The 18212-nt window shown below is 42.3% G+C and overlaps 1 protein-coding gene across 6 annotated transcripts in view; it reads left to right on the top strand.

Annotated features, from left to right (window-relative positions):
• The window catches only part of FARS2 (phenylalanyl-tRNA synthetase 2, mitochondrial), a 535122-nt gene that overhangs the window by 92598 nt on the left and 424312 nt on the right, over positions 1-18212 (top strand). For 3 of the 6 annotated variants that reach the window (XM_063097245.1, XM_063097247.1, XM_063097241.1), the window contains one exon: positions 10120-10197. The exons of the other annotated variants lie outside the window; for them this stretch is intronic. The gene's annotated coding sequence lies outside the window, so the exon portion shown is untranslated. The remainder of the gene's footprint in view (positions 1-10119; positions 10198-18212) is intronic. 6 annotated transcript variants of the gene reach the window in all.

Below are 18212 nucleotides of genomic sequence, written 5' to 3'. Positions count from 1 at the left end.
CTCTCTGACAGAGAAAATCAGTGTCCTGGGGAGGACCAGGAGTTAGGGCAGAAGGCGAACAGAACAGCCAGAGTGCCTGCCAGTCACCTACCCAGTCTGGAGATGAAGACCAATGCCCCAGCACAGCACCCCTGCGTGACCTTGTAGCTTCCCCTCCACCCACAGCACCAGCAGCAGTGGTGGAGGCCCAGATGCAGCCAACTACCCCCAGGGTGTATCTTCCAAAGAAATTCCCTCCATGCTGGGCAGCTCCGGTTGGGATCAGCAGAATTTTCTGGAAGGTGTGACCCCCTCCTCTCCCTGTGGCAGCAGCCAGGCTTGCTGGGGGCCACTGGGGGCTTGCTGGGAGTTTCCTTATGTTCATCCTCAGACATCTGTGTATCAGGTTGGTGGAAAGATCTGGCATGCAGCTCAAAACAGAGTGCAGCTGATCAAGCGTTTCATGGCTGGCTGCAATAATGAATGTGGAGAGGTCAAGCTGCGCTCCCTGCACTGCACATGGAGCAGGAAGATCCTGAGCTTGTGGAGCCCAAGGACATGGTGTAGGAAACTGGCCAGGAGCAGGGTGTAATCGGCTGTGGTGGGAGTGATGCAACATATGCATGCCGTTGAGTGTGCCTGGCACACTGGCCTAGAGGACTTTATGCACTGGAGGCTGGATATATGCAGACTTCCCCAGCATTCCCTCCATGGGTTCAAATTAAGAGGCTGGCTGGCACCTCCATGGCACTCAAAATCATCATGGCCAAAATAGCTGCTGGGTTTGAGTTGAAAGCACTGCCAGGAGCCACCTGGGAGGTAGGAGGGGAGCCCAGTAGGTCCTAGCTGCAGGCCAGTCCCTCCTCCTCCACCTGGAGGAGCCTCAGACACTGGACTGTTTGTCCTGTGGTGCTTCACCCCTGCCCTGTCCTTCATGCTCTTTTCTTCCATGTTTGTGGGGAGGGTAGATGGTCTGCAGAAATAAACACAATAAAACCAATTTTAATGAATAAGCACTTAAATCTCATTTTCTAAGTTACTTTTAATAATGGACTGTGGCAGATGATTACTGATTGGAGTGGTTCTCGTGTATGTGTTAGAGAACCTAGGGTGGTCAGTTCCTGAGCTGGTTGATAACAGTGGTATTAACATCGACATATAACAACAGCGTTTGCTGTGGGAGGATCAGAGCATGTGTTGTGAGCTGTGCTCTTGCCCCTGGTGCTGTCTGGCCTTCCTGGTTTTGGCATCTTTGTGAGGTTGGCTATGCTGTGTGTTTCTTAGATGGATAATTCAAAGTCTTGTGAGAGGTGAGACAGCCATACTTTGTATCAGCTTTCAGTGCTCCATGCAGATTAATTTTTCTTCAGTCCCCTAAGTCCTTCTCTGCACGAGCAGGACACAGTCTTGAAGTACAGATTCTACCTCAAAAATGTGAAAGAGAAAGGAAGCTGTTCAGAGTGCTGGAAACGTAAGGGCTTGTGGAATCCTATTTAGTTGGAGGATGGTGCCTTGCAGGCCCTTTGGTGCACACGTTGGCCCCCCTGGTGTTGCAGCTTTAAGAGGAGCCTACTCCAGGTCTAAACTGAGGGTGATGGCTGGCAAAGTGGCCTCCCTGCTCTTCTCCTGCCTCATGTCAAAATCTTACCAGCTGGATAGCAAATATGGAATGACATCTTCAGGATGAACAGCTCTGGTATATTTAGAATGCACTTATTAAAATGGAAGACCCTCTTTCTCTATCCCAGTCCTTTTCTGTGAATGTACAAGTTAATTGATTTAAGTAGTTGATACTTATCCTTGAGGAGCAAACATGCTAGTCGAAGTTTCATTTACAAGTACGGTCGCGGGCTGAACAACGTTTTAGTCAATGACGGACCGTATACATGACAGTGGTCCCGTAGTATTACAGTGGACTGAAAAATGCTGCTTGTCTAGTGACACAAGTACACTCTGATGTTCGCACAAGGATGAAATCGCCCAATGATGCATCTCTCAGAAGGTGTCTCCTTCGTTAAGAGATGCATGACTGTATTTATTCAGCACTTTAATGTGCTTAGCATCAAGCAAGTAGTAAAGAAGTATCTCTATTTTTATTTGCTGTGTGGTGGAGGTGAGTATGGAGGAGGGGCACTTTCCAGCCTGGGATGGAGGGAGGTTAGTGATGGGGAGTGGAGGGAAGGTTAGACTTCCTGAAGGGAATGGGTGGGTGGATGAATGTTACTTGGCTAAGAAAGGAAGAGGGCAGGGCAGACCTCCAGACACGTGCATTAAGAATGACAGCAGAATGTGCATTTCATCCATGAGCGCGGGCTGTGTGGGTGGTGGAAACAGCTCTCCTTTCACCTGGAAAGGTGGGGCTGAAGACATAAGTTCCAGGCTGTCAGAGACCAAACGAGGCAGAAAGCACTCTTCACCCACTTTCCTGGGTGGCCTAGAATATAACCCGAATTAAGATTTCAGATGCACATACTCAATGCTTTCCAGAAGACCTTCTTAAGAACACAAGATGAATGTCATTTGATAAATAGATTCCAAGGTCAAATTGGTTCAGAAAATGTAAACGTCCATTGTGAATCTTAGAAGGGGAAAAGTTTATGGTTTTCCAGAAAGTTTGAGCAACTTTTCACCTGAGCATCCTGAGAAACTCATGCTCCAGGCACGCCTTGGGAGATGCTGTGCCAGCATTCATGTGGTATAGAAGCTCCCTGGCTAGTCTAACAGGTTTGACTCTCCCTGAAGACCATCTCCTCTCCTAAGAGATCAAACCAAGCTAGCAGGAGGCTTGGAAGGAGGGGCTGCAAGTGTGTTAGTGATGGGAGACCCAAAAATGGAGAGAGAGAAAAGTTGTCCAGCTCACTGAATTTTAATGGAATGGACTGCTCACCTCTTCTTTGCTGGGCATTGTAAGCCCTTCAGCTCTCCTAAGTGGCAGCTTTGCACTACAGCTGAAAGCATTTGCTCCCTTCTTCTCTCACTTCTTTTCAGTCTTCTGACCTCTGCAGAGACTCACATGGATATTAAAGATAACACCTGTTTTTATAGGTGGAATATTGGTTGGGGAAAGTAGAAATTCTTGGTAGCTGTAGGAGATGTTAGGAAATAATTTGATCTATTTTGGTCCCTCAAAACTTGAGAGGGCCGAGCCCGTGGCGCAGTTGGTAGAGTGCTGCGCTGGCAGCGCGGCGACGCTCCCGCCGCGGGTTCGGATCCTATATAGGACTGACCAGTGCACTCACTGGCTGAGTGCCGGTCACGAAAAAACGACAAAAAAAAAAAAAAAAAAAAAAAAAAAAACTTGAGAAAATTGTGCTTTGTAAGAATTGTGGTCTTCAGAGTCACAGGAAGTGTCTTTGGGGACCTTGGGAGTTAGATTTCAGCACAGGAATTCTGTGGGGACATAAACATACCACCATAGTGGAAGCTAGCTAAAATTTTTAAGAGAAAGCTGCATAGTTACATAAGAGCCATCTCTCATCTGTATTGGAAATGTCAGGGTTACCAGTGAGGGCAGGTCATTCACAAAGAATCTGATCTTCTCTTGGATGCCAAAGGAATAAAATAGTAATAGATTTCTCCTGATGCCATAGAGCCTTTGCTGTTGGGTCACCTGTACAGTGATCACTGCCCCAGTTACTCTCCTGATGTCACTCTGTATCTCCCAATTTTAATTCCAATAAGCTATATGATTAGTATTTTTCATGATGCTTATAGACTTTTAAGATCCTGTAGGGAAGAAGGTCTTCACAGATCCTATTGGATAGTGTGTTGGGCTTGATGTATTCATGCATCGTTTGCAGAAGTAGACTTTAAGGTGGGTCTAGAAGGATGGATGGGACTTGGACATGAGAACAGGGGAGGAGACTGTATGAGTGGAGATGGAGGTTGGCATGTGGGATGAATTGAGGGGGGAGTTTTTATTTTTATTTATTTTTCTCTCTTGTAATTGATGATGGCCTCCATGTCTTTGAAGAGAGTGGTTAGTACAGTACAGGGATGGAGAGGTAACAGTGTTCAGATAGGGAAATATATAGAGCAAATTTAAAAAAAAATTTAAAGAATTAAAAATTTAAATAAAAAAATTTTTTTAAAATTTATTATTTTTTTTTTACATTCTAAGATATTGTTGCAGAGCAGTTGAGGGGAGGGGGAGAGGGGAAAGGGGTGGAGGATAGGGTGGGAGGCGGAGGAAGGGGAGGCCTGGTCGAGGCCCATGGCACCTCCCTCATTCTAACAGGAGAGACCAGGGGGCTTCTGGTGGCAGCTTGGTCATCACTGGGCTAAATTCGGATGTTGGGGGCCGTGGTGAGGCCCTCGGTTCTCCACCGCTCCCATTTGGGAGCCCGGGGCATTGCGGGTGATGGCTTGGTGGTGGTCACTGGGCTGGGTGTGGATGTCAGGGGAGCATTAGGAGAGTGAGGCCTTTGGCTTGGGAACCCAGGGTGCTTCCAGTGGTAGCTCGGTGGTTGTTACTGGTCTGGGTGTGGACATCAGGGGGCGTGGCTAAGGCCCTTGGCCCCCCACGCACTGGTAGTTGTTGCTGGGCTAGGTTCAGACATCGCGGGGTGTGGCTGAGGCCTAACAGCCCTAGCTCAGGAGCCTGTGGTGCTTCCAGTGGAGGCTTGGTGGTCATCGGGCTGGGTGTGGACATCAGGCTCGGGAGCCTGAGGTACTTTTGGTGGCGGCTCGGTGGTTGTTGCTGGGCCGGATGCAGTTGTTGGGGGTGTGTGGCTGATGCCCACAATCCTGCCCTCTCCCCAGCTTGGGAGCCCAGGGGGCTTCTGGTCCTTCTAGGTTTTATAGGTGTTCTTTGGTGGTGTTAGACCTTTACTGGTTAATATCAAAACTGTGTCTGATCTGTGGGTATTTTGTTTTTCTTCAGTTCTCTGTTGAATTATTCACTGTTCCCACCACTTAAACTCTGTGCTGGAACTAATTTGTTGTCCTGTGCTTCTAAAATGGGGGAACTTCCGTGGGGACCAGCACTTGAGCTCTGTGGTTGATCTAAGTTGCTGCTTTGTTGCTGATTTCTGAGGAAGGCTTTTTGTGCAGCTCAGGTTTTAATTGTTGACCTCCTAAGTACTTCTGGGTCTCATGAGATCTGGTGCACCAGGGTTGTGTGGAAACTGGTCTGGGCCTGAGTCTTTTAAGCAAACTGCACCCCCTGCAGTTCTATATTCCTAACCAGTCTACACAGAGTGGGCCTGCGCTGATTGGAGGGCAGATCAGCTGTCTATGCTGTACCCCAATGTTCCCCCAGTGGGTCTGTCTCCCCTACTGCCCGCACTCCAAACACTTCCCATGGGGTGGGCCATGTGCTGGTCCCTTGTAATGACTCACTGACCTCTGAGTGGCTTCTTTTTTTCAGTTGTCTGTGGCCCCTCGCTCCTACATGGGTCCATGAAAACACTGTTAGTGGTCTTGCTGGCCTGGGGGCCACCAAGTTCCTCTCCCCTGCCGCCTCCAACCAACTTCATATGAAGGGCACAGCTGTGGCTTTTGCCAGCTCTTTTTCCGTGTGCTCACCAGGGCCACCCTTGAAGTGATCAGGGCTTGATCCTTTCTTTCTCTCATTGTGACTTCTCCTGCCTTCATGCACTCCATAGGTCTCTTCTCTTCCGCTGAGCTCTAGCGGCCCCAGCTTGGCCATTGTTGCTTTTTAAACTAGAGCAAAATTTTGTACTAACCTTTGTTGTATCTACTTGATCTCCATTCGATAGTATCTTCCATGTGTAGCTTATACCCTAGACTCATTTTTCATTTATATAGAAATCTATTATATAAACTGTTTAACTTTTGAAAGGCTATGTTGTGTCTAAAATCAAATCTAGTTGGATGTTAGTACCTTTAACTACCATCCCTTCCTCACTCACCCTCTAAATCTTTCAAATGTATGGACTTATCTTTAGGAAGTAAAGTAGTCTTTTTTTGGAATCATTAGTGAAGATTAACTAGATACTTGCTAATGTGCTTACATATATGTGTTATGATGCAAATTACAGAGCTACTCAAAATTTATGGCATGGAGGAATGTAAATGTTTTGCATTATTTTAAATTAGCTCTTGGTGCTGAAGCCTTGTGGTTTTTGTGTTTCCCACATGTGATGTAAAAAAATCTAAAAAATTCATTACTTTCATAATTGTTATTTAAGGGGGAAGAAAATTGAGACCTCTGTGCACTTGAATTAATGATAATTTAAACATTCATTATGTGGCTTGCAATTTGTTGGGGGAGAATGATGTCTTTATTTTGGGCTGGTACCTTTGAGAATAAGTACAATCATGATAGCAAGGCAAGAAAGTCTCAGAATGCTACTTTCTCCTCCCTTTCTCCAGAATGGGCTAGTGACTTCTCATTCAGAGCTTTCTCCTTTACATTTTCCATCTCTTTGCACATGATGTGCCAGAGTTCTGCTAACACTCTTTCTGATGGTCACAGCTGTGTGGAGCTCATCCCGTGCACTCAGCCTGAGCTGCTGCTCATGTCTCCCTGCCCAGGTCCCAGAGACTATGGCAGATCCCTTCATCTTCTGTCCTCTCAGATGGTCCCCAGATGTGTAGGGAACAATGATCTCATTTAGTGGAGACTCTTGGACTTTTCCAGAGTCAGACTGATTGGTGAGGCTACTGAAGAGTTCTAGAAGTGTCCTGGAGTGAAAATTTTGTGTCAGATTATTATTTGGCATGTCTTCTATGCTTAGGTGCAACCCTTTTGGCACAGACTTTCTTCTTGAATATGACTAGCATAGTGCCTGACATAATAGTGCTAATAAATAGCATTTTTCCTCCTTTCCCTGAAAGGGAGTTACCAAAAAAAAAGAACTAGAGAGAAATATTAGGAGAGAGAGACTACTAAGGTGAGGTAAGGATCAGAAATATTTTGTGGACATAGCTGATTTGAGTCAAGAATCTAGGGATAGTACCTTAGTCTATTTTGTGTTGCTGTAAAGAATACCACAGAGTGGTCAATTTATAAATAATGGAAGCTTATTTAGATCATGTTTCTGGAGTCTGGGAAGTACGAGGTTGAGGGGCTGCATCTGGTGAGGGCCTTCTTGCTGCGTCATAATGTGGCGGAAGACCTATCTCATTGCGAGAGTGAGCAAGAGAGGAAGGGGACAAAACTCATCGTTTTTATCAGAAACTCAGTCTTGTGATATCTAATATACTCTTGAGATAATTGGATTAATCCATTCCTGAAGGCAGAGTCCTCATGACCTGATCACCTCTTATACTTTCTGCCTCTCAACACTGTTGCATTGGGGATTAAGTTTTCAGCAAAGGAATTTTGGGAGACACATTCAAACCATAGCAGATTCACTCATTCAGCAGGTGCTATAGTCTACCCTGTATATTTCAGGTATTGCTACAGAATGAAAATATAGTAGTGACCAAAAACAAACACAGTGGTTTACAATCTGGTGAGGCAGAGGAATGTTCATAGAATAATCATGTAAATAAATGTAACTTTATATGGGAAGCAATGCAGATGTCCAATAGGAAAATGGTGAAATAAATTGCATCATGTTGTTTTGACTTAAAATTATGTAGCTTTTGAAATTGTTTCAAAGAATAGTAAAATGATTTTAATAACACTGGGCATTTAAAAAGTGGGGTATAAAAATACAGAATACAGTTTCTATTTTATATAAACAAAGGTGTGCTTGCCTCTGCATAGGAAGGTTGACTATATACCACAGCAACAGTGGTTATCCCCAGTGATGAGATTAAGTAACATAGAGCATGTTCTCATTAAAGAGCAGTGTTTGTACAGTGTTTGAATTTGCAATTAGATCCTTTGAATAGTTTAAATGAGGAACTAAGAAAGCTTTAACATATGTTCTTTGTCTCTCTTTGGGTTGATTTGGTTTTGATGGGGTGGGGAGTGTGGTGAAGGTCTCCAAGACACTGCTTGTTTAGTGCGATGCATGGCCTCTGGGCACTAATTCCCTTTCAGAGCCCACCTAGGCAGGGTTCATCTTCTTCTGTTTGCTGTGTGTTTTGTTTTGTTATTTGTCTGCTGTTTCTGAAGAGAAAAACTTGTGTCCAAAGGGAAAATTCTAGAAATGCTTCCATGGGCGATGATGGGAATTTGATTTATAAGTGAATGTTTCCGAGCATCTGATTAATCCCTTTGTTATTGATCAATATGTGGACCGTGCTGGATTGTTTCCATTATTTCACAGTGTTAGCTTCATTTTATGCAATCCCTACCCAAAATGATTATTTTGTTTGAAAGCTTTTCCCTTGGAAGCCACTGGTCTGTTATTACTTTTATCAGTTTAACAAAAATTAATTCTGTTTCCAGGTTTTAGTTGTTTGTTTTTTATTAAGCATTTGGGTGTTTTGAGCTGAACATTAGAAATATTTGCTTTGGAAATACTGATTATATACTCAGGAGGATAGAATAGGGCATATGATTTATTTGTTATAAGATGTGAAAATTCTAGAAGGTTTTCCTCCTATCTGTAAAATTTTTCCTCTCAAGAAGGATTTTCTTTGTTTTTCCTCTATAATTTATTTCTTTTACAGACCCACTGGGTCACTGAAATTGAGATAGTTCTGTGGGGCTGTGGATAATGGTGCACACACCTGACTTTTATGCCATCTTGGACTTATCCTACTTTTGCATAGAGTTGCCAAGGTTGGCCTTGTGAAAATGGGGCTCTTTTTTCATTACTATTTGAGAGATGCTGAAAAGACCTCTAACTACTTTCCTTATTACCCCACATTACACACTTAGAGACTTATGCTTCTAAGTCTTGAAGGCTTCTCATCATGAGTTTCAGTTAAAATGCGAATACCTAGGATGTTAGCAGCTGCCAGTCTACAGTCTTACCAGGGCTTCCTGCCACCAACTGAGAGGACAGAGAAGAATGGCCCAGTGGGGAAGGTGGCATTGCTGCCGGGCCTGAGGGAGGAGCTGGAAAGAAGCTGGCTCTGCCGAGGACCCTGCACAGCTTCTCCTAGTTCTTCAGGGACAGCAGCTCCTGTTGCTCAGGGCTGCAAAGCTGTTAAGTCAGGGGTGGGGGCAAGGTGTGTGCGTTTTACCTGCCTGAAACTGCTTGGCAGTTTACTTCTGGTATTTATTTTTTTCCCTTTACTGATTAATTTATAATCTTTCCCATCTTTCTCCTCCCTTACCTGACAAACACTGATCTTTTTAGGGATAATTGCAGGGAAGTGACTATGATTTTCTACCAAAGTGGTTGTTACAATTTTTTCAACTGTTCTGTGAAAATCTGGGTCCTCTCACCTCTCAACCATCATCCCTTCCCTTTCTCATTCTTGTTCTTTCAAGTTTTTGGAACAAGTTGGTGAGGAAGCTGTTGAGCCATTTTGTGAAATGAATTTCCACTTACCAGTGTGTGAAGAGGGCACATTCAGGGACCCCAGACATAGGTGTGCAATAAACCGTGTAGCGTTGGAGACAATCTAGCTCTTTGCTAAACAATCTGATGGGATGAATGATGGACTCGAGTCTGTCCTTGGACTTTTTGGCTTGGCCAGTAGCCCCTGAGATGCGTCCCCTACTAGGAAGATGCGCACTAGGTCACCATGTGCAGTTGAGGAGAGTCAGGTGGCTCTCTGTGGAGAACAGATCTCACACTTCCTTTGTCCATCCCCACTCCAGAGATTGGGTCAAGAGACATACCATCTTGCTGCAGGAAGGAGTTTGTTAGCAAGCCCTGGCAAACATCTGGTTCCTTGTACTCCTACCTACTTCACCACTGGAGATTTTGAGAAATTTGAACATTTATCAGAAATGGCTTTCACTGTTAAAAATGTTCCTTTTAGTTGTGTTCAGTCTTTTTAGTTAAAAGAGAAGGCTTGAATGCTGCTTGGCTATGTCATAGATACATAGCATAGCAGTTCTTTTCAGATACCTCATCCCTTTGCAAACTGGCAGCTCTGGTAGATGCTTTTCAAACCCGTTTTCTTGGGCCGGCCTGTGGCTCACTCGGGAGAGTGCAGTGCTGATAACACCAAGGCCACAGGTTCGGATCCAATATAGGGATGGCCGGTTTGCTCACTGGTTGAGTGTGGTGTTAACAACACCAAGCCAAGGGTTAAGATCCCCTTACCGGTCATCTTTTAAAAAACAACAAAAAAACCCCAAATCTGTTTTCTTTTCCTCAGTCAAAAGGGAGAGGAATCACTGACATACTCTGTGGCAGAGCACCTGCAGCAAACCTATTTCCGGCTTATTTAGCACAGGTAAGGAAATTGCCAGAGTGATGGATTATTAATTTTGCCCCCTGACGCTCAGTGCACTAACAGGTATGCTGAGTACTGCCCCCTCTCTGCCATTCAGTGTGGGCTGGCACTGGCACAACCCCCACTGCTTTGCCTGCCCAGGCTGCCAACACGTGCACGGTCGGTTTCAGCGGTATGCAGCCTCCAAGCTTCAGGAGCACAAAAGATCACTCAGTCATGAAAGAGCAGGGGCCACAGTATTTCTGGTATTTCATACCAGGGCGCAGTAATGTTCCTACAGCTCGTGCAACAGCTTCCTAAAAACAAGTATCAGGTAGATCTATTTTGCATACATTTTCAGATAATCATAAAGAAAATTGTGTGCTTGTTTAGGAAGCCATGATTTATCCTTGTACTTACCTAGGGCAGCTTGGGTGTGTACCATCCTGACTGGGATCAGCAGGGACTGGGGATGGGATGCGCTTGGGGTTGCTGCAGCATCATTCAGGCTCCTCCTCCTCCTCACTCCTCCACCAGCTTTGCTAGAGCTTTGAGCTCCAGGGAATAGTGGCCTTGTCACTCCAGTCCCTTATGAACATGGGCCTGGAGCCTCTTGGCCATATGGGAGACCCTAGTGTGCTTTCACAGAGCAGGCCTTGCTCTGTCATGATTAATGGTGTCCCCCCATGCAAGAGAGTCATCAGATGGTCAGAGTGGCAAGTGTGGGGAGCATACAGTAGTTGTGTTACGGATTTTTTTTCCAAGAGGCAGCATTTGGAATTAGAAACCTATTTAAATACACTTTACATTGATTTACATAGCAACTTCTGATAATTAACTCCAAATACTCTTGTATGAATTCATCTAATTTGTGCAGCTAACCACTGTTGTAGCCCAACCCAGCATTAAGGGCATTACACACATGAAATACTGAATAGATATGTAGAAACATAATCCTGATAGTACCAAATCAGCTTAGACTGCTCACAAATGCAGGCAGCAGTAGCTGCTCCTTAGCCTTGCCTGATTCCTTATTTTGGAGTGAGATCTCAATTACCAAACTCTAGAGAGACTGTGCCTTTATAACTTTCAGCTGAATTAACCCTCATCTCACTAAAAACCAAGGAAAAACTTTTATTTACTGTATTTCATTTTATAGGCCCTGTGCTAATGCTGCCATAGTTATTATTCCACATATATTCTGTAGTAAGAAATCTACGTTGTTTATCAAATTGGTTTATGAAGAGTCAAAACACGTAGAAAAAATCATACTATAGACTTTGTAGATTATGGGAAGATTGCCCTTGGGTGCTCAGTACACAACCTGTGTAACTGCATGCGACAGCTTTTGGTTTACCTCTTTTTCCTTTTCTCCTTTCTTCTCCTTTATCCTGGAGTGACAAGATCACATCCTTCCTCACTTGAGAATAGATAGTCAAGAGAAGAGGGCAGCTAAACCTGCACTGCTGCTCACATTGTGTTGATTGCCACTTTTTGAGTTCCACAGGACATTGATATTGTCGTGGGCATTATTGAAATAACATACCGACCATAGGTTTGTATAGCTCATTTTCAGTATTATTTGGGGAAATTTTACTCCCTTCGGAGATCAGGTAGGTATCAGATTAGATCAGGAGGATCTTTTCTCAAACAGTAAAGGAGTGTTTGAAATTTATGCTATTCTTTGTAGTCCACTTAAAATACTGATCTTAATAGATCTTAAAAATAACTAAAGATATACCTTTTATTTTTGTTGCTGTTAAATTGAATACCCATTTATATGAGGATACTTCAAAAAGTTCATGGAAAGATTTATATTATCTTTTAATTCCATTTTTCTGCAAACTTTGAAGTACCCTTGTACCAGATTCCAGTATAGGCAAGCATTAGTAAGTGCTCATCCTCCTAAAATTGTGAAAAAATAAATAGGGAGGATTCTACATATTAGCTTTTTTGTTTCTTTTTAACGATGTAGGAATATACTCTAATTTTAGCAAAAGACTGCTCAGTCTCTCTTTCCATCTCTGGGACCTACTTGAGTAGACACTGCCTTGCCATGCAGATTTTTGTTTTTTTCAGTTTTATATACTGAAATAAATTTTAAGTCCCATGAGGTAGGAGATGTATCTTATGTTGCTTCTACACTGGCAGCTCCATTTGGCTCAGTGTTATGTGTCCAGATATGAAGCTATGTTTCTCAAGCTGGGTCATACGTACCTGTAGGGGCATTCGGCGTTGTATGTGGGGTGTTACCTCCCTACAGTATCTCAAAGCTTTAGAGGAAATTATTTATATTAAAACAAATACAGGAATATTATGGAGTGAAAAATAATTCACAAACAGGTGGTATCAGTGCGGTGGTGTGTTCATTAACAGATACCTTTGATCATTCCTCCAGGTTTCCCATGTATATGTATGTGTGTGTGTACATATGTATGTATGTATATGTATATGTTTGTGTGTACATGTAAAGCTACACGACTATGCCACTTGCCAGGTTCAGACAATAGCTACTCTGATTGTATTGCTAAAGTTAGGCAAATAGTACTATAAAAAGATCCTGGGAGCCATTGGCAGATGACGTGAGCTCAGTCCTCAGCAGCAGCAGCGGTAGCTTACAGCAGCAGTAGCAGCAGAACCAGCAGTGGCGGTGGCCTCTTGGGGCATCCCAGGGGCACTGGCAGCAGCAGCTTACAACAACAGCCTCCAGTAGCAGTAGCGGCCTCCCCGTGGCCCCCCCAGGGGCATCCTGGGGGTGGGGGCCCCATGGATCATAGTCACTTGTCCTTTATACATAAGTCTATACCCAGGGTGCACATGTACAATTACATTAGACAATAACAAAGGAACACCTGGGCACTTGTGCATATTTACATCAAATACTTGGCCAGATTCTAAACATCTGAGGAGCCCTGACCATTTTCCTATATTTTCTGTACAGTATTTGTATTTGTTCACTCTACTCTGATGGGGTAGATTTGAGAAGTCAGAATATGCATATATTTGAGTGTACTTTGTAAACTCTAAAGGACTAAATGTTGATGTGTTAACGGAACGGACTTCGACAGAGAAGCAGTCAGCACTCAGAGGGTTGAAGAGTCAGGCATTTATAACACTGGTGGGCCCAGACAAGCTAATGCTTGAAAATCTGGACCTCAAACTCAGGTCTCACAAAGTTTTTATAAGCGGACTCTTCCGGGGTTTTTATTATATATATATATGTATTTTTCTTTTCTCAGCATTCACTAGGCTAGCATAGATAAGCAAGCTTGGTTACAGAAGCCAAAAATGCAAGTAGTGATTAGAGGACAGACTCGTGCAACAAGCAAACATTGTTTCAAAGATAAAATATTACTTTAAGGACAAAACAGGCTTACGAGAAAATTATTTTGGCATTTTCCCAACAACCGTAGTAGACATTAAGTCAATAATTCTTGATTGATCATCTTATTTCACATATTTTTTGGAGTCATATTTCCATGGATTCTGATGTTTTCAGGTTTGTAGTTAGGTGGGCCTTGCTGAAAATATTTAATTTTCTCTTTCATTTTGCTTGGCTGTCTTAATCATGACCTTCATTTTAATGTCACTTCTTCCACGTTGTATTCACCTGATTAATGAGTTGTAGTTGTAAAATGCTGTGTATTTAGATACTCACAATGAGACATTAACCACAGCCACGGTTCACAACTCCTGGAGCATTTGAACGTTCCTGCACCCCCTATGTCCAGACTGCCAAGTTATATCTCTTAGGATTCCCTGGCTAAAGGAAAGGGTTCAAATAACAGTGTTCTCCAGTGGCTGGGATTCTCTTTCATCTGGCCGTGTAAGTGAACTTACCTGACGTCTTGTTCACATTCATCTCTAGTTCTCTTTGTAATGGTAGGGCCAATAGTGGAATAGCAAAGGTTAGATACCAGGAAGGACACATGTAAGGAGAACTGGGGATTAGCTGGCCTAGGACTCACCTCAGCTGGATGTGTTACTGGATCACAGTAGGATTGAGCCCAAAAGGCAGAGTGAGATCAACACTGACAGAACTGAACCAAAACAAAGTGTGGGAGATATTCCAACATGGTCAAGGCTTATCAGAGAGTACCTGCTGCTTTGTAGGGCCTTGGGCCCCCCTCTGCAGTCATTGGTGTTAAAGGGTGCATTGCTCTGAACTCATTGCCTGACATTACCTACATCATTTATGATCTCCAAGTGAACTTGAGTGAGGATATGTGCATGGTTTAGTGAAAGTCAGCTACAATTTCTTGAGTCCTTATGTGCTACCTGCTCTGCTAGTTACTGTGAGTAGATTATTTCATTTGCTTTTCACAGAAACTCTGTGAAACAGATATTCTTTATCCCCATTTTTCAGGCAAGTAACAAAAGTCCTGAGAGGTAATGTGATTTGCTTAGGCTTCAGGTCAGATTTGGGAAGTATCAGAGCTGAGATTCAAACCCTGGACTGTGTGACTTCAGAGAGATGCTTTCATCTGGCTCTAGTGGCAGACACTGAGCACCCAGTATGCAGCAAGCACTAGGCTGGGTGCTGGAAATACAGAGAAGAATTAAGCCACCCACACTCCAGGAGTATAGCACATTGTCTTCAATGGAATGCTAAGGAGGTTCAAAAATGACTTAACTGAAAGCACTGCATAAATGCATGACATTATATTAAGTTGGCAGTAGTTTCCTGCCAGTATAAAAAGTGTTAGGAACCAATAGAAAGAAGTATATGGATATAAAAAAGAAATGAGCAGAGCCATGGAAAGGCTAATTGAAAGCATAGAATGTTAAGAAACTAGCAGATTTATTTATATGAAGTTTGGAAGATGCTACTCAAGCAGTTTTTGGCTGATTTTGATGATTGATGATGTACCTAAAGTAGCCGAGCTACTCAAATTAACATCAGGTGCTTTATTTAAAACCATGTTCACTCAGAGAAGAACCTTACTTTTAAGGCACCTGAAGGTATTGTTATGTTGGATATAAGGTATTACAGAGTCAGAGGTCACAAAAATAAAACCAGTGCAATATTATATGATTTCCACACCAGGTGGAAATATATATTGCACTATTGTGATATTGTGCCCAAGAGGTTAGTGATAATATGAGGCTACTTCAAAAAGTTTGTGAAAAACAGAATTAAAAGATCATATGAATCTTTCCATGAACTTTTTGAAGTACTCTCATATATGAAGGGCACACAGGGTAAGTGCTTATGGAAGGATGATTGAAATGAAAACAAGGGATGAACTGCAGTAAATACACAGTGGCTCAGTATTAAGGAACAGAGAGGAGCAGATACTAGAAATTTGTTTTTCTTCAGCAAAATGAATTATTCTTAGCTGACTGAGATTTTAGGTTTATAGGCCAAATCAGAAATGTTATACTAATATTGATTTTCTTATATAGTCTCTTGAATTTAATTCAAAATGCTTTTTCCTGGCATTGGTAACCATTAAAGTACCATTCTGCTTTATGAATTGTCTTGGTATTTTTCATCACCAAATCCTTTTTTACTGTTTTAATGGAGTTATATCAGTGAAATTAGAGAGAAAACTAAAGATCTGTTTGTAAGCAGCCATAATTAAGTGATATTATGTAGTGTGGTCTTACTTGAGATAGGCGGGAAGGGAGAGAAAGAGACTTGGGTGTAGCCTGACCACCACATGCAGACATCCTCCTAGATGCTCTGTACGGATGATCTCAGTTAATATGCGTAGCATTTATGACAAGTTTGCAGATGAGGACTTTGTGGATTCAAGAGGTTAAATGACTTGTTATTTAAGATGGGGTAGAATTTGAACTCAGGACTTTTCTTTCACACAACTCTTGCTTTTGCTGTAGTGTACCGCTGCCTCCAGTTTGAAATGACTGCACTGCAGTTAACTCAAGATTAGAAAACATGATGTGGGAAGGCTGTGGGAAAGTTTGTTTTCTATTTACTAAATTTGAACAACATGATTATATTAAGTAGATATTTTCAACAGTCCTACAGGGTGTTGTATAAGGAAAGTCCTGCCTCTCTAGGGAATGAGCCATTTATTGAGGATATATTTGCTTGGAGCAGAAACAGGTGTTTTTCTGAATTGCTGGTCTCTGAATAGAATTGATTTTTTAGAAATTCTTTTTGGCAACTATTACTTCTAAAATTGCACTCTTTGGTCACTGTTGTGCCTCTCTTGTTTGACTGGCCTATTGATGTTTTAAGCAGTCCCTAGCCAGGTGTTGGACTGAGAGCATACCAGGTATGTCTGTGTGGACTTTGAACTCTGCTGCCCTCCTCTTGTTTGTATACCCTCTACTGTACCTTCCCAGTTGGTTTCGGGCTCTGCAGGCTTGACTCATCATTGGACGTCCAGCTGCAGCCTCACTTCTTCCATGACTGTGTTCCCTGGCATCATCTACATTTGCTGCTCCTCCTCCTGAGCCTCTAAGGGAATGGATGGCTGTCCTCTTGCTAATTATGTGCTCTTTTAGAAGTGGATTTACATGTTTCCTATGGATACAGTGGCTCTCCAGCTTCATACGTTTTAAACTATTGGAGATTAGGGATGGTGATTTAAACAACAGTATTTTGTACAAAGTAGGACTTTATAAGAAAAGTCCTGCCACACATTATTTAGTGTGATAATATTTTAGTACAAGTACCTGGCGGTGCAGCGGTGAAACGGTTTGATCGCGCATGGTGTTACTAAGGGTGTAGGGAGTGTGGCACTTGTACATTGTTGGTGAGGGTCCTAACTAGTGCACTCCCTCTTGGGAGATCCGTTTGATCTCACTATATGTTAAAATTTAAAACGCATAAACCGTTCGACTAGCAATTCAACTTTTAGGAGTTTATCTAAAAATGCTTGTATGTGTATGCAAAGACATATATGAGTATTTCCTTTATAAAGTTATTCATTTTAACAAAATATTGGAATCAACTTAAATGTTCATTAATAGAGAAATGGCTAAATAAGTATGGAGCTTTCATATGATAGAATACTTTTCACCATTTTAAAGTGTGGAGTAAATCTATATGCTCTACTGTACTACTATGGAATGTCATTAATGTAATTTTTAACTGACAAGAACAGGTACAGAGCAGTGTGCTAACATTTGTTTAAAAATTAAGTCTGTGGGAAATGGGTGTGTATACACATATGCGTAATGTGCACACATGTATACGTACAGTCGTATAACATAGAAACATACCCATAGGGAGGTTAAAGGAAACAATGGAAATTTACTTTTTAATATTTATCTTTTTTTGTAACATTTGAATTCGATGGCCCAGGATTTATCTGTGAAAAATAGTTTAATTTTTTTAAAAGTCTGATGGTGCTGATTTAAAATTCTTAAGTGTATAGACCTAGCAATGGGTAGATGAGATAATGCGTGTAAGGAGCTTAGCATAGTTCTAGATGTGTAATGAATATTCAGTAAATGACATGAGCAATGGTCATGGTGGTAACAGTGGTGGAGTAGTGATTATGACATCAGAATTTTACACTGAGGAACCCCCAAAGGCAGAGAATGGTGAATGTTTTATCCCGCATCCCACCCTACCCTGGTGATCTGAATAATCTTAAAGATGGTGGTCTAAAGTGTGAAATATTTAATAGTTCTGGTGCTTTGATTTGAAAATTATGATGTTTTCTTTGTTCTGCTTCATAATATTTCCCCCGATGTTTTTTAACATAAAATAATTGCAAATCACTTAATATCAGGGAATCAATAAAAAGGATTATCTCCTAGGGAATAAAAAATTATTCTATCAAAATTTGTAGTCTTGGCAGTTAAACCATGTGTATCTTGAGGCAGCGTGGAACCCCTGTCCACTTCCTCCTAGCTCCTGGTGTATGCAAGCCTATTTGAGAAGCAAGACTTTCTATCTATAAATGGAAGTTAGGATTTGATTGTCTTTTGATGATTTCTATGATAATTTGATGATTTCTGTGAGGTTGCTGGGACTGAATTTGGCTTCTAGAGCATGTTACCGTCTGTTGATATTCGACCTGTGAGAGCATCAGTTCTCTGACATGCACCACCATACT

Source organism: Cynocephalus volans, chromosome 5 (assembly GCF_027409185.1).
Source record: "Cynocephalus volans isolate mCynVol1 chromosome 5, mCynVol1.pri, whole genome shotgun sequence".
Taxonomy (NCBI): Eukaryota; Metazoa; Chordata; class Mammalia; order Dermoptera; family Cynocephalidae; genus Cynocephalus; species Cynocephalus volans.
Note: the sequence above shows the minus strand (reverse complement) of the source record. Positions and strands in the feature narration are given on the sequence as shown.